This window comes from Oryx dammah, unplaced genomic scaffold, assembly GCF_014754425.2.
Source record: "Oryx dammah isolate SB20612 unplaced genomic scaffold, SCBI_Odam_1.1 HiC_scaffold_26, whole genome shotgun sequence".
Lineage (NCBI taxonomy): Eukaryota > Metazoa > Chordata > Mammalia > Artiodactyla > Bovidae > Oryx > Oryx dammah.
The window spans coordinates 29,251,153-29,264,024 of record NW_024070210.1 but is presented as its reverse complement, the minus strand read 5'-3'; the positions used below and the strand labels follow the sequence as shown (position 1 = coordinate 29,264,024).

Genomic DNA, 12,872 nt, shown 5'->3' with positions numbered 1-12,872 from the left:
GGGGTCATACCTGGGTGTTTAGTTAGAATTCTGAATGAATGATGGTACCATTAGGTACAAAAGATCATGAGCCTGGGAAGAGATCTCGGCAGGTGAAGAAGATGAGAATTAGAAACGTAAGCTATCAAGTACTTAAGACATGTGCCAGTGGAAATGCATAATAGGCAGATGGACTTGAGTCTGAAACCCATGGAAAATGGGCAGGAACTAAATATTTGGAAGTCATCAGGACATAGCTGTTAGTTCAGATCATAGCACTGGATGAAATCATCATCTTCTTTGAACTGAAGGAATGCTGGGCATAGTTTTCAGCCCATTTCGTGATGGTCCTGAGGACATGGGTGGTTTGGTGAACACTCCAAGCCTGTTTACCGGTCTTCAGTGAGGGGTACCATTGACATAACTTCCCTGCAGGGTGTTAATGAAACTCCAATCAGATGGAAGTGGACATGTGAAAGCACTTTGAAACATGCTATGTGGACAAATGACATTATTCTTTGCATACATGTTATCAGCTGATTTGGATTTTCTTTGTGGCATAGGCTTCAGCTGAAATTTTGTTCAAAATGCGTCCTCAATAGTAGAGAATTGGGCTTCCCTCATGGCTCAGCTGGTAAAGAATCTGCCTGCAATGCAGGAGACCTGGGTTTGATCCCTGGGTTGGGAAGATCCCCTGGAGAAGGGAAAGGCTACCCATTCCAGTATTCTGGCCTAGAGAATTCCATTGACTGTATACTCCATGGGTCCACAAAGAGTTGGACACGACTAAGTGACTTTCACTTCACTTCACAGAAATTGGAGCTGTGGCTTGTAAAAATCAACCCTCTGAAGACCAACTTAGACAGCATATTAAAAAACAGAGATATTACTTTGCTAACAAAGGTCCATCTAGTCAAGGCTATGGTTTTTCCAGTGGTCATGTATGGATGTGAGAGTTGGACTATAAAGAAAGCTGAGTGGAAAAAATTGATGCTTTTGAACTGTGGTGTTGGAAAAGACTCTTGAGAATCCCTTGGACTGCAAGGAGATCCAACCAGTCCATCTTAAAGGAGATCAGTCCTGGGTGTTCATTAAAAGGACTGATGCTGAAGCTGAAACTCCACTACTTTGGCCACCTGATGCAAAGAGCTGACTCATTTGAAAAGACCCTGACGCTGGGAAATATTGAGGGCAGGAGGAGAAGGGGACAATAGAGGATGAGATGGTTGGATGGCATCACCGACTCAATGGACATGGGTTTTGGTGGACTCCAGGAGTTGGTGATGGACAGGGAGGCCTGGTGTGCTGCAGTTCATGGGGTCGCAAAGAGTCAGACATGACTGAGTGACTGAACTGAACTGAACTAATCTGAAGACCAATCTTTGTAGTTCTTAGCTAGCCGGGCATTCCACCACACCACTGTTGATGTCATCTATGATGTCATGATGGTGGCAGCCGCTGACTTTGCAGCCCACAGTCCCCAGGATCTCTTTAATGGTTCCAGAAAGTTCTCAGGACCATCAGTTGTTGGTTCAGTTGTTCAGTTCAACAGCACCTATAGGCAGTGTGGACAATCTCATCAAAAGTGATGTTTCCACTATGTTTAATGTTTTTCTGCTTCTTTCTGTCTCTTGGCATTTCCCTGAAGGCTTTGATATCAGGGCAGAGGCAGAAGGTACCACCTCAATCTGGGTCTGTTCTGAATGGCCAGTTTTACTGTAATCCTCAGACCACTCCAATAACCACTTGCCTTTGTGATGTCATTACCAGCCTTTTTTGGAGACAGACCAAGGGGGCCAATCTTGGGGCCCAGGGCAGATGTGGCACCAAATCCCCCTCCAGTGTACCTCGTGTGTATGCCTTTGATCTTACTGGGGTTAAACTTAAGCAGCATAGTGGAGACAGCTGGTGTCAGATGAACTGGGATTCAGGTTGAACAACGAAAGTTGTACCTTGGCCTCCTCTGAACTGAAAGAAGACCGATAGGCCTCTGCCCTGATATCAAATTTGATTATGCTTTTCCTTCAAAACAAATCATTTTCTTTGCATTTTAGCCACATTTTGATACTGTATGTAGTTACTATACTTACATGTACTTATCGTTAAGTCCTTAAAATACCTTCCTCAAAACTATAAGCCTTCAGAATAGGAGAGAATAATAACTAATGAAGCAACTGACAAAGAATTAATCTCAAAAATATACAAGCAACTCCTGCATCTCAATTCCAGAAAAAATAAACTACCCAATCAAAAAATGGGCCGAAGAACTAAACAGACATTTCTTCAAAGAAGACATACAGATAGCTAACGAACACATGAAAAGATGCTTAATATCACTCATTATCAGAGAAATGCAAATCAAAACCACAATGAGGTACCATTTCATGCCAGTCAGAATGGCTGCTATCCAAAAGTCTACAAGCAATAAATGCTGGAGAGGATGTGGAGAAAACAGAACCCTCTTACACTGTTGGTGGGAATGCAAACTAGTACAGCCACTATGGAGAACAGTGTGGAGATTCCTTAAAAAACTGGAAATAGAACTGCCATATGACCCAGCAATCCCACTGCTGGGCATACACACTGAGGAAACCAGAATTGAAAGAGACACATGTACCCCAATGTTCATCGCAGCACTGTTTATAATAGCCAGGACATGGAAGCAACCTAGATGTCCATCAGCAGATGAATGGATAAGAAAGCTGTGGTACATATACACAATGGAGTATTACTCAGCCATTAGAAAGAATACATATGAATCAGTTTTAATGAGGTGGATGAAACTAGAGCCTATTATACAGAGTGAAGTAAGCCAGAAAGAAAAACACCAATACAGTATACTAACACATATATATGGAATTTAGAAAGATGGTAACGATAACCCTGTATGCGAGACAGCAAAAAAGACACAGATGTATTGAATAGTCTTTTGGACTCTGTGGGAGAGGGTGAGGGTGAGATGATTTGGGAGAATGGCATTGAAACATGTATATTATCATATGTGAAATGAATCACCAGTCCAGGTTCGATGCATGAGACAGGGTGTTAGGGGCTGGTGCACAGGGATGACTCAGAGGGATGGGATGGAGAGGGAGGTGGGAGGGGAGTTCAGGATGGGGAACACGTGTACACCTGTGGTGGATTCATGTCAATATATGGCAAAACCACCACAATATTGTAAAGTAATTAGCCTCCAATTAAAATAAATTTATATTTTAAAAAAAAAAAAGGTTCCTTAGGAAACCCTAGAACATAGGGGACAGGTTGTAAAACTTGGAGACTCTACTCTTATATTTTGTTTAAATTTCAACTGTCTCTGTAATGTATGGGGAAAACAGTCAAAGTCATTTTGTTTGCTTCATTTGAAGCAAATATTTTGGTTGGTTGTTTGAGGGGAGATTCAAGAATACTTTCGTTAAGGTTGCTAGAGTGAATATCCTGGTGCAATTTCTCCAAGGACCCAGATTAATGACCGAAAGAAATTTCAGCCCTGAAACAGTTTGATTGTTTCTGTACTTCACTTACTAGATCAGAATACAGATCCTGGCCTACATCATCAGTGTTTGACCTTTACATCAACAACGGCCATGGTTATTTGGGACTAACTGATAAATGTGTTAATTGATTCCACTGGCTAATGAAACCAAACCACCAGTTTTGCTCTATTCCCACCAAATTGGTTAAGCAATCTACTGCTTCATTATAATTAAATACAACCTTGGATTTATTTGCTATGTTCTAAAATAAAATCATTGATCTTTAGGTATCAGGTGAACACTGCCATTTGTAAAAAGTGATTCAGTTGTTCAGTTCAACAACTGCTTATGAAATGCCTTCTTAATGCAAAGCTTTATGTCAGACTCTCAGAGACTAAAAGAGGAGTAAAGAGAGGCCTTGCCCTCCAGCTTCGGTTTCTTGTTCATTCCTTTAATAATTACTGGTTGAACATCCATTGTGGGCCTGGCACTATTCAAAGCTCTGAATAAAGCTGGCAATACCCCCTACCCTCCAGGAGCTTAAATTCTAACACAAGTAGTCAGACAAACAAAAAGTAAGTATATTGAGTGTTGGGGTGATAAACTCTATGGAGAAAAAGCTCTGTCAGGGAAGATAAAGCTTGAGGAAAATAGTTTTTCTGTTTATTAACACATAGGGGATTAAGAAAATTTTCTCTTGTAAGGACTGTTTGAGCAGATGAGCAGTGACCTAAGGACTCGAGGAAACAGGCTCTCTGAATGTCTGGGGAAAGAGCATTCTGGTCTGAAGCAGGGCACAGCCTGTGGGAGGGGGCATGTGCTCCTCAAGGACAAGGATGATGGTGCAGGGAGGTCTAGGATAGGAGGAGATAATCTGAGCTCTCTCCCTGATACTGCTGTGCAAAATAATAGCCACATGCACTGAGCTTTTATCTTGTGTGGATAAATGCCTCTGTAAGAAGTTGGACATACTTAGTTTTACCTTCTTATGACATCTCTCCAAGAGGATTGTGTCCTCCTACTTTTATAGATAAAGAGGCTCTGGGAAGTAAAGTAACTTGTTCAAGGTCACGCAACCTGTGGTAGAACTCTCCCATCCTATAAAATAATATATAAAATGTATATATGACTATGTTAGAAATCCTGGTGATTTCACTTTTTTCAATGATTATGTGTAAGTTACTGAATAACATTAACACCCTAAAGTTATTAAGGGGCTGTACACAAATATTTTTATCATAAAAATGTGTATGTGTAGTCTTCATGGGATATACATTCTTTAGTGAGAACAATCATTCTCCCGTTTTTTTTTTAATTTTGAAGATAAAATTGATTCCTCCCTAATTATAAAAGGAACATATAGTAACCACTGAAAATTTCAAATTAAAAATTAACCTATAATCCTACTGAAAGATAATCATTTTTGTTTAGATATATTTCCTTAGAGTTTTAAAATGTATTTACTTAAAAAAAAAACAAAAACAAAATTGATATCATACTATATATACATTTTTAACTTAATTTTTTTTCACTTAATCTGTCATGATCATTTTCCCCCATCATGCAAGTCATTTATATTCTCTTTTAAACCTAATATTACATGATGCAAAGTGGTCTATCATATGATCCTACTTAACTTATAGTACATTTAAGTTGATTCATTAATAATGGTGAGTTTATTATTTCTTTGTACACATCTCTTTGGATCAGTCTTTGATTTTTTTTCCCTGGAACAGATTCCTAGTTTCAGATACTGCTGAGTCAAAAGACATTTGCATTGTTGTAATTTTTTTTCTGGGATTTGAGGAACCTGGCTTCCAGTTCTGTCTTGCCACTTCCCAGCTGTGGAATTTTGAGCGTTACTTAACACCTCTAAAGCTGCAGTTTCTTCATTGATAAAATACAGGTCGGAGAAATGCATACCCGAGAGGTGCATGTGAAGCCTTTAGCCCAGAGCCTAGTATGTTGTGCGTGCTCAGTAATGTTCACTTTTTGAACATTCTTTGGGAAAAAATGCATCAAAGCACACATTTTAATGATGGGTATTGGTGTTATCCCATGGATTGTATTGATCTTGCCAGTTCACTTCCTCCAGCAGATCTTAAATGTACAGTTTGATAGGTTTGACAATTGTACACTATATGTGATCAGTTCTCCAAATAATAGATAGAACATTTCCATCATCTCAGAAAGTTTCCTTTCAGGTCTCCCTAATCAACCAGTGTTGATTCCTTATGGATGTTGTACGATGTGAATATCCATACTAGGAGCCTGAAAGTAAAATCGCTTCTCAGTAACATCCTTGTGAGTGTCCCCAAAGACCTCATTTTCTGTCAGCTTTACTCTCGGTAGAGAACATAGTTCCAGGAGGATAAACATCAGCACACCAACAGTGGGTTGTTTGAGTATCGGAGGGAATATAGGTAGTTTTTATTTTTTGTAATGTTTTTAAAATGTTCTGCATAGAACAACCATTGCCTTTTTAATAATTAAAAATGTTATTTTCAGAAGGGCTCTCATATGTGATATTGAATATACCCTAATACAAGTTTTTTGATTATGTCAAAAATAGGTGCCTTGCTGCTGCTGTACCAGTTAAGCTCTGTCAAGCCTTGGCTTTCAGGCTGTGATCACTCTTTGTCTGTGAGTCACATCCTGGTCTACTCAGGGTGCCATAATGAACACTGTAGACTGGGTGACTTACACAACAGAAGTTCATGTCTGTAGTTGTAGAATCTGGGAAATCCAAGATCAAGCCACTGGCCATTTTGGTTTCTGGTGTGAGCTCTCTTCTGGTGCAGACTGCCACCTTCTTGCTGTATCTTCACATGCCTGATGGGGAAGAAACAAGCTCTCTGATGTCTCTTCTTATAAAGGCACTACTCCTGTTGTGGGGGGCCCTCCCTCATGACCTTATCTAACCCCCATTACTTTCCAAAGGCCCCATCTCCAAGGATGAGGTGGTCAGGGCTTCAGGATATGAATTTGGGAGATGTGCAACCATTTGGTCCATCACAGTGGTTCATTCATATGTTTATTAAGCTTTCAATGTTTTCTATTATGAGAAGCAAGGTGCTTTGAGTCTACTTGATGATACAAAATCTACCCGGAAATAATTTCAACCCTGAGGAGAATAGCACCTGCTGGAGTTGAACACACCATGGGCTGACATGAGAGAACAGCTGGGGATTAGCTGAGGGCATTACCATTCTTTTGGCTCACTGAGCCATGTATGTTAGTCTTGGAGCTATATTTTCCAGTGTGTTGAGACCAAATCCTCCTCCTGGATCCCAGTACTTAAGCCTGGCAGGAGAAATAGCTAAGCGGAATGTAGTGTGACCATTTGCCTTTTGATAGATAGCCTGCCTGAAGGTGGAATCTTTTTCCATTGTCTTGCAAATATCAAATTGTACTTATCAGCAGACTTCCTAAGAAGAAATTATCCTAATTATTCCTAAGAAGAAATATAACTTGGTACAACCACATTACCTTTTGGCAAAGATGCCCAGACATTGATTAATTCTGTGGGTTCAGTTGCAAAGAGGAGAGAGTGAAAATGACGAGCAAACTGCTTCTCACCTTGAAGAATGACATCATAGAGGGATCTAGTTCCCAAAATGTGTGATGCTGCTCACAATGGGGAGGTGGCACTTTGACTGTGTGACCTTTCATTTCTCCTTCCTCAACCCCAGAATATCCCTCTAAACCTTCTCTTTCACATACAGAATCTCTGCTCTGCATCCTAGCCTGCATTCTTAGTATTTACCTGGTCCATGGCCCACTGACACAAGTTTTGAGTCTTGGGGTTGGAAGGAAATTCAGTTATATACCCTTCTCCTTCGAAGCATGCAGACCTAATAGTCTGCTGCATGGTCATTTTGCCTGTACTTACACACCTCTGCGTGCAGAGGAACTTGTTCCCTTCACTTCTAGGCATCGATGACTACTGGAAATTTCCCCTCTGTATTGACTGAAACCATAGCTCTCAGTATCTTCTGTTCACTGGTTCTGAACCACTCAGAAAGAGGAGACTGGAAAAACACAGATCTTCTACAAAAAAAATAGCCTTTCAGATATTTGGAGGCAATTTGGTTCTTCCAGTGTAGTTTGTCTGTCAAAGAAGGAAATATGATTAGTATGATATTGTTCATCCTGGTTGTCTTTTTCAGTCACTGATTTCTGAGCAGTCATAAGCCATCCATGTAATTTTTCATTCCTGATTAAGTATCTAATTGGTGTGTTACATTCTCCTTTTGTAAAATCAGCAGTATTATAGCTAGGAATTGGTTAGCTCATTTTATTCCTCTTAAATAAGACTTAGGCTTTAACTGAATTTTGTTGGTGCTGATTATAGGGGTAGCAAGCCTAGTGGGAAGTTGATTGTTGATGTGACATTAGGCTCCTCAGAGTTTTCCTTTTGCAAAGGTGAGGCATAGGATGAGTACAGATGTGGGGATGGAGGAGATGAAGCCCTGAACACCTCGACTTAGAGGAACATGTGGAACTCCTAGTCCAGTGACCCATCTCAAAAGTTGTAAATACCAGGCTAACATTTCAGTGGCCACAGGCTCCAGGCTGATTGCATGGCAACACTGCAAATGAGAAGGTATGGACTTACAGTTAAGAGCAAGACTTTGGAATCAAACTTGGATTTGAAACTTACCTCCGCAGTGTACTAGCTCCACGATACTGGATGAACTCATGAATTCCTCTAAATCTCAGTTTTCTAATCCATAACATGGGAATAACAGTACTGCCTGTCCCATGATTTTATTGTGAAAATTCAATTCATGTGGCTTATTTCCGATAAGCCTGATACCATGTCTGATATCAGTTAATAACATCAGTACATGTTATCAGTTAGAAAATAATCCAGGGAAGAAACGTGAACAGTGAACCCACTTAAGAGGTGCACAGATTTAATAAGGAAAGGGTAAATAAATTATGGTATATCCATCTTGAGGAATATTATGCAACTATTGAACGAATAACTGAGTTAGACTTATAATTTATTCACCTGGGTGGTTTCCTCCTGATAAATTAGTGAGAAAAATAAATAGTATGTATGCTCATTTAAGTCCCATTTTTTGCTTAATAAAAAAAAACACAGCAAAGCCAACTGTACATAGACATGTACTTGGAAGAAGTGGGAGAGCAGAAACAAATCTGGGATGGGTCGGACAGTTCTTAATTTTTCATTATATGTTTTCAGATTGTACCACAGATTGTGGTGAGAATGGGTTACTTTTGTGATTTTTGAGAACCAGTATTTTTAAATGAAAGAAGCAAAAAGGGAGGGGGCAGAGGAAGAGGAGAAATCAATCGCCAGAGCATGAGAAGGGATGGTCAGCCTGGGAAGGGATGTTCTCTGGCGGGGGTGCAGGATGAAGAGCCGGGAGCCTCAGGCTTTCTCTCTCATTTGTCATGGCTCTGTCAGAGCTTGGCATCCAGAGCTTTGCTTTCCTTGTTCATTTTCAATCTGTACCCTTCCATTTCTGGCACATGGTATAGAATGTTTCTTCTTTGTTTTTTTCACTTCTGTTTTTATGTCTAGCAAATGAGCTTGTCTGGGGAGATCACATTGGGAGAGATAAATGATGGAAAGATGGATCAGTTCAGTTCAGTGGCTCAGTCATGTCCGACTCTCTGCGACCCCATGAATCGCAGCACGCCAGGCCTCCCTGTCCATCACCAACTCCCAGAGCTCACTCAGATTCATGTCCATCGAGTCAGTGATGCCATCCAGCCATCTCATCCTCTGTCGTCCCCTTCTCCTCCTGCCCCCAATCCCTCCCAGCATCAAAGTCTTTTCCAACGAGTCAACTCTTCACATGAGGTGGCCAAAGTACTGGAGTTTCAGCTTTAGCATCATTCCTTCCAAAGAAATCCCAGGGCTGATCTCCTTCAGAATGGACTGGTTGGATCTCCTTGCAGTCCAAGGGACTCTCAAGAGTCTTCTCCAACACCACAGTTCAAAGCCATCAATTCTTTGGCGCTCAGCTTTCTTCACAGTCCAACTCTCACATCCATACATGACCACAGGAAAAACCATAGCCTTGACTAGACGGAACTTAGTTGGCAAAGTAATGTCTCTGCTTTTTAATATGCTATCTAGGTTGATCATACTTTTCTTCCAAGGAGTAAGCATCTTTTAATTTCATGGCTGCAATCACCATCTGCAGTGATTTTGGAGCCCCCCCAAAAATAAATTCTGACACTGTTTCCACTGTTTCCCCATCTATTTCCCATGAAGTGATGGGACCAGATGCCATGATCTTCATTTTCTGAATGTTGAGCTTTAAACAAACTTTTTCACTCTCCTCTTTCATCAAGAGGCTTTTTAGTTCCTCTTCACTCTCTGCCCTAAGGGTGGTGTCATCTGCATATCTGAGGTTATTGATATTTCTCCCGGCAATCTTGATTCCAGCTTGTGTCCCTTCCAGTCCAGCGTTTCTCATGATGTACTCTGCATAGAAGTTAAATAAGCAGGGTGACAATATACAGCCTTGACGTACTCCTTTTCTTATTTGGAACCAGTCTGTTGTTCCATGTCCAGTTCTAACTGTTGCTTCCTGATCTACATACAGATTTCTCAAGAGGCAGGTCAGGTGGTCTGGTATTCCCATCTCTTGAAGAATTTTCCACAGTTTATTGTGATCCACACAGTCAAAGGCTTTGGCATAGTCAATAAAGCAGAAATAGATGTTTTTCTGGAACTCTCTTGCTTTTTCGATGATCCATAGGATGTTGGCAATTTGATCTCTGGTTCCTCTGCCTTTTCTAAAACCAGCTTGAACATCAGGGACTTCACGGTTCACGTATTGCTGAAGCCTGGCTTGGAGAATTTTGAGCATTACTTTACTAGCATGTGAGATGAGTGCAATTGTGCAGTAGTTTGAGCATTCTTTGGCATTGCCTTTCTTTGGGACTGGAATGAAAACTGACCTTTTCCAGTCCTGTGGCCACTGCTGAGTTTTTCAAATTTGCTGGCATATTGAGTGCGGCACTTTCACAGCATCATCTTTCAGGATTTGAAATAGCTCCACTGGAATGCCATCACCTCCACTAGCTTTGTTCGTAGTGATGCTTTCTAAGGCCCACTTGACTTCACATTCCAGGATGTCTGGCTCTAGATTAGTGATCACACCATCATGATTATCCGAGTTGTGAAGATCTTTTTTGTACAGTTCTTCTGTGTATTCTTGCCACCTCTTCTTAATATCTTCTGCTTCTGTTAGGTCCATACCATTTCTGTCCTTTATTGAGCCCATCTTTGCATGAAATGTTCCCTTGGTATCTCTAGTTTTCTTGAAGAGATCTCTAGTCTTTCCCATTCTATTGTTTTCCTCTATTTCTTTGCATTGATCGCTGAAGAAGGCTTTCTTATCTCTTCTTGCTATTCTTTGTAATTCTGCATTCAGATGCTTATATCTTTCCTTTTCTCCTTTGCTTTTTGCTTCTCTTCTTTTCACAGCTATTTGTAAGGCCTCCCCAGACAGCCATTTTGCTTTTTGCATTTCTTTTCCATGGGGATGGTCTTGATCCCTGTCTCCTGTACAATGTCATGAACCTCATTCCATAGTTCATCAGGCACTCTATCTATCAGGTCTAGGCCCTTAAATCTATTCCTCACTTCCACTGTATAATCATAAGGGATTTGATTTAGGTCATACCTGAATGGTCTAGCGGTTTTCCCTACTTTCTTCAATGTAAGTCTGAATTTGGTAATAAGGAGTTCATGAAAGATGGATATAAATAGGGTATTAGTTGTTGACTACAGAGCAGTGTTGATGTAACTTATTTAGATGTGTTAATACATAATCTGATAAAAAGAAATGTTGAGCTATTCTAAAAAGATTACAGTGAAAGCTAAGTCCAGCCTCCCGATTTCTCTTTCTCAAGGCAACCGGTTATCCATTTCTTGTATGTCCTTCCAGAAATGGTTTACACATAAATAAGCTCTATATTTAAGGGTATTTTATTGAAAAACAAAAGGTGTTATAGTATATACTCGAAGAACAGAGGTTTTTCCTAAGCCTTTTGAAAGACCAACTCTGAACTCCTGTAAAAAGCTAGAAGTTTTGAGACTCCTTCTCTTCTCTGAGAAAGGTCTGTGGGTGAGGGCTCAAACCTGCAAAGAATTCTGCTCTTGTTGGAGAAACTGTGTAGATCTGTTCAGATCATGCAACGGGCTTATAAAAGTTTATTGCAGTTATATAGCTACAAAGAGAAATTTATTTCCAGCCCTACACATCCTGCAGTTGCATCAGTGGTTATTTATAACTGGAGTAAGGAGCAGCAGCACACACGTCCACGCTGGCTGCTTGGGGCTTGCATTGCTTTGGGGCAGAGTGCTCATTTACCAACAGTTTCTCAAGCCTCTTTCTCTATGAAGCACTGAAGCAGTCACCATCAAAGGGAGAAAAAATAAGACATGAGCTTTTACGTTCTGAAATCATGTGAGAGCTCTCCAGAGCCTGTAAATCAAGCAAGTTGCTGTTGTTTAGTCATTGAGTTGTGTCTGACTCTTGTGACTCCCTGGGTTGTTATCCCTCCAGGCTTCTCTGTCCATGGGATTTCCCAGCAAGAATACTGGAGTGGGTTGCCATTCCCTTCTCCAGGGCATCTTCCCAACCCAGGGATCGAACTCGAGTCTCCTATATTGGCCAGTGGATTTTTTACTGCTGAGCCACCCAGGAAGCAAGAGCAGGTGTTAAATGTTTGTTTAATACAAGCATGAGACGCTTGCCCCTCCCTAGTTTGCCCTTGGTGAGGATTTTAACACTCCTTTGACGAAGAAATGGAACAGAGCAACACCGGAAAGCAGGTGATAGTGAGTCATGAAATTCACCCTTTAGGAGAATAGGTCTTGCCATCATGAGCCTTTCCTGAGGGACCTAGGGCTCTTGTGTTAATTATTGGAGGAAGGAGAAAGGAAGACCTGTTTCAGGGGTTTGTGTTTATTTATTTGTTCTAATTCCTACACTAGTCGTGGGAATTGAGAAAAATATGCTGGGGTGGTGAAATTAATTTAAGACTCCATTGACAGAGGAAAATTTTGACAAAGCGAACCTGAGGGCTAAATGTTGTCAGGATGGCTGATTTTATTGCTACTCTTAAAAAACAGGAAAGATTCAGTTTTGGCCTGAAGAACACTGAAGTTTTGTTTTCTTGTCTGTGAAGACACAGGTTCAAACCTGTCAGAGGCAGTCACTGAGTTTCCTTATGACTGACTTGTATGTGTGGCATCAATTTTTTTTTTCCCGTAAGAATCTGGATGAGTAATTCAGAAAGTTAAAAAATAGCAAAGGAGAAAGAAATGAGAAAAGCTGGCCAAGGTCTCTCCCAGATGCCAGGAAGGTCCACACAGACGGGAAACGTCTGTGAGGTCTCTGTTTGTTTCTCTCCATGCAAATC

The 12,872-nt window shown here is 40.7% G+C and overlaps 1 protein-coding gene and 1 pseudogene across 2 annotated transcripts in view; one reads left to right on the top strand and one right to left on the bottom strand.

Annotated features, from left to right (window-relative positions):
- The window catches only part of PRKCH (protein kinase C eta), a 367,851-nt gene that overhangs the window by 174,677 nt on the left and 180,302 nt on the right, over positions 1-12,872 (top strand). The window lies entirely within an intron of this gene.
- On the bottom strand, positions 1,284-1,873 carry LOC120852850 (annotated as a pseudogene).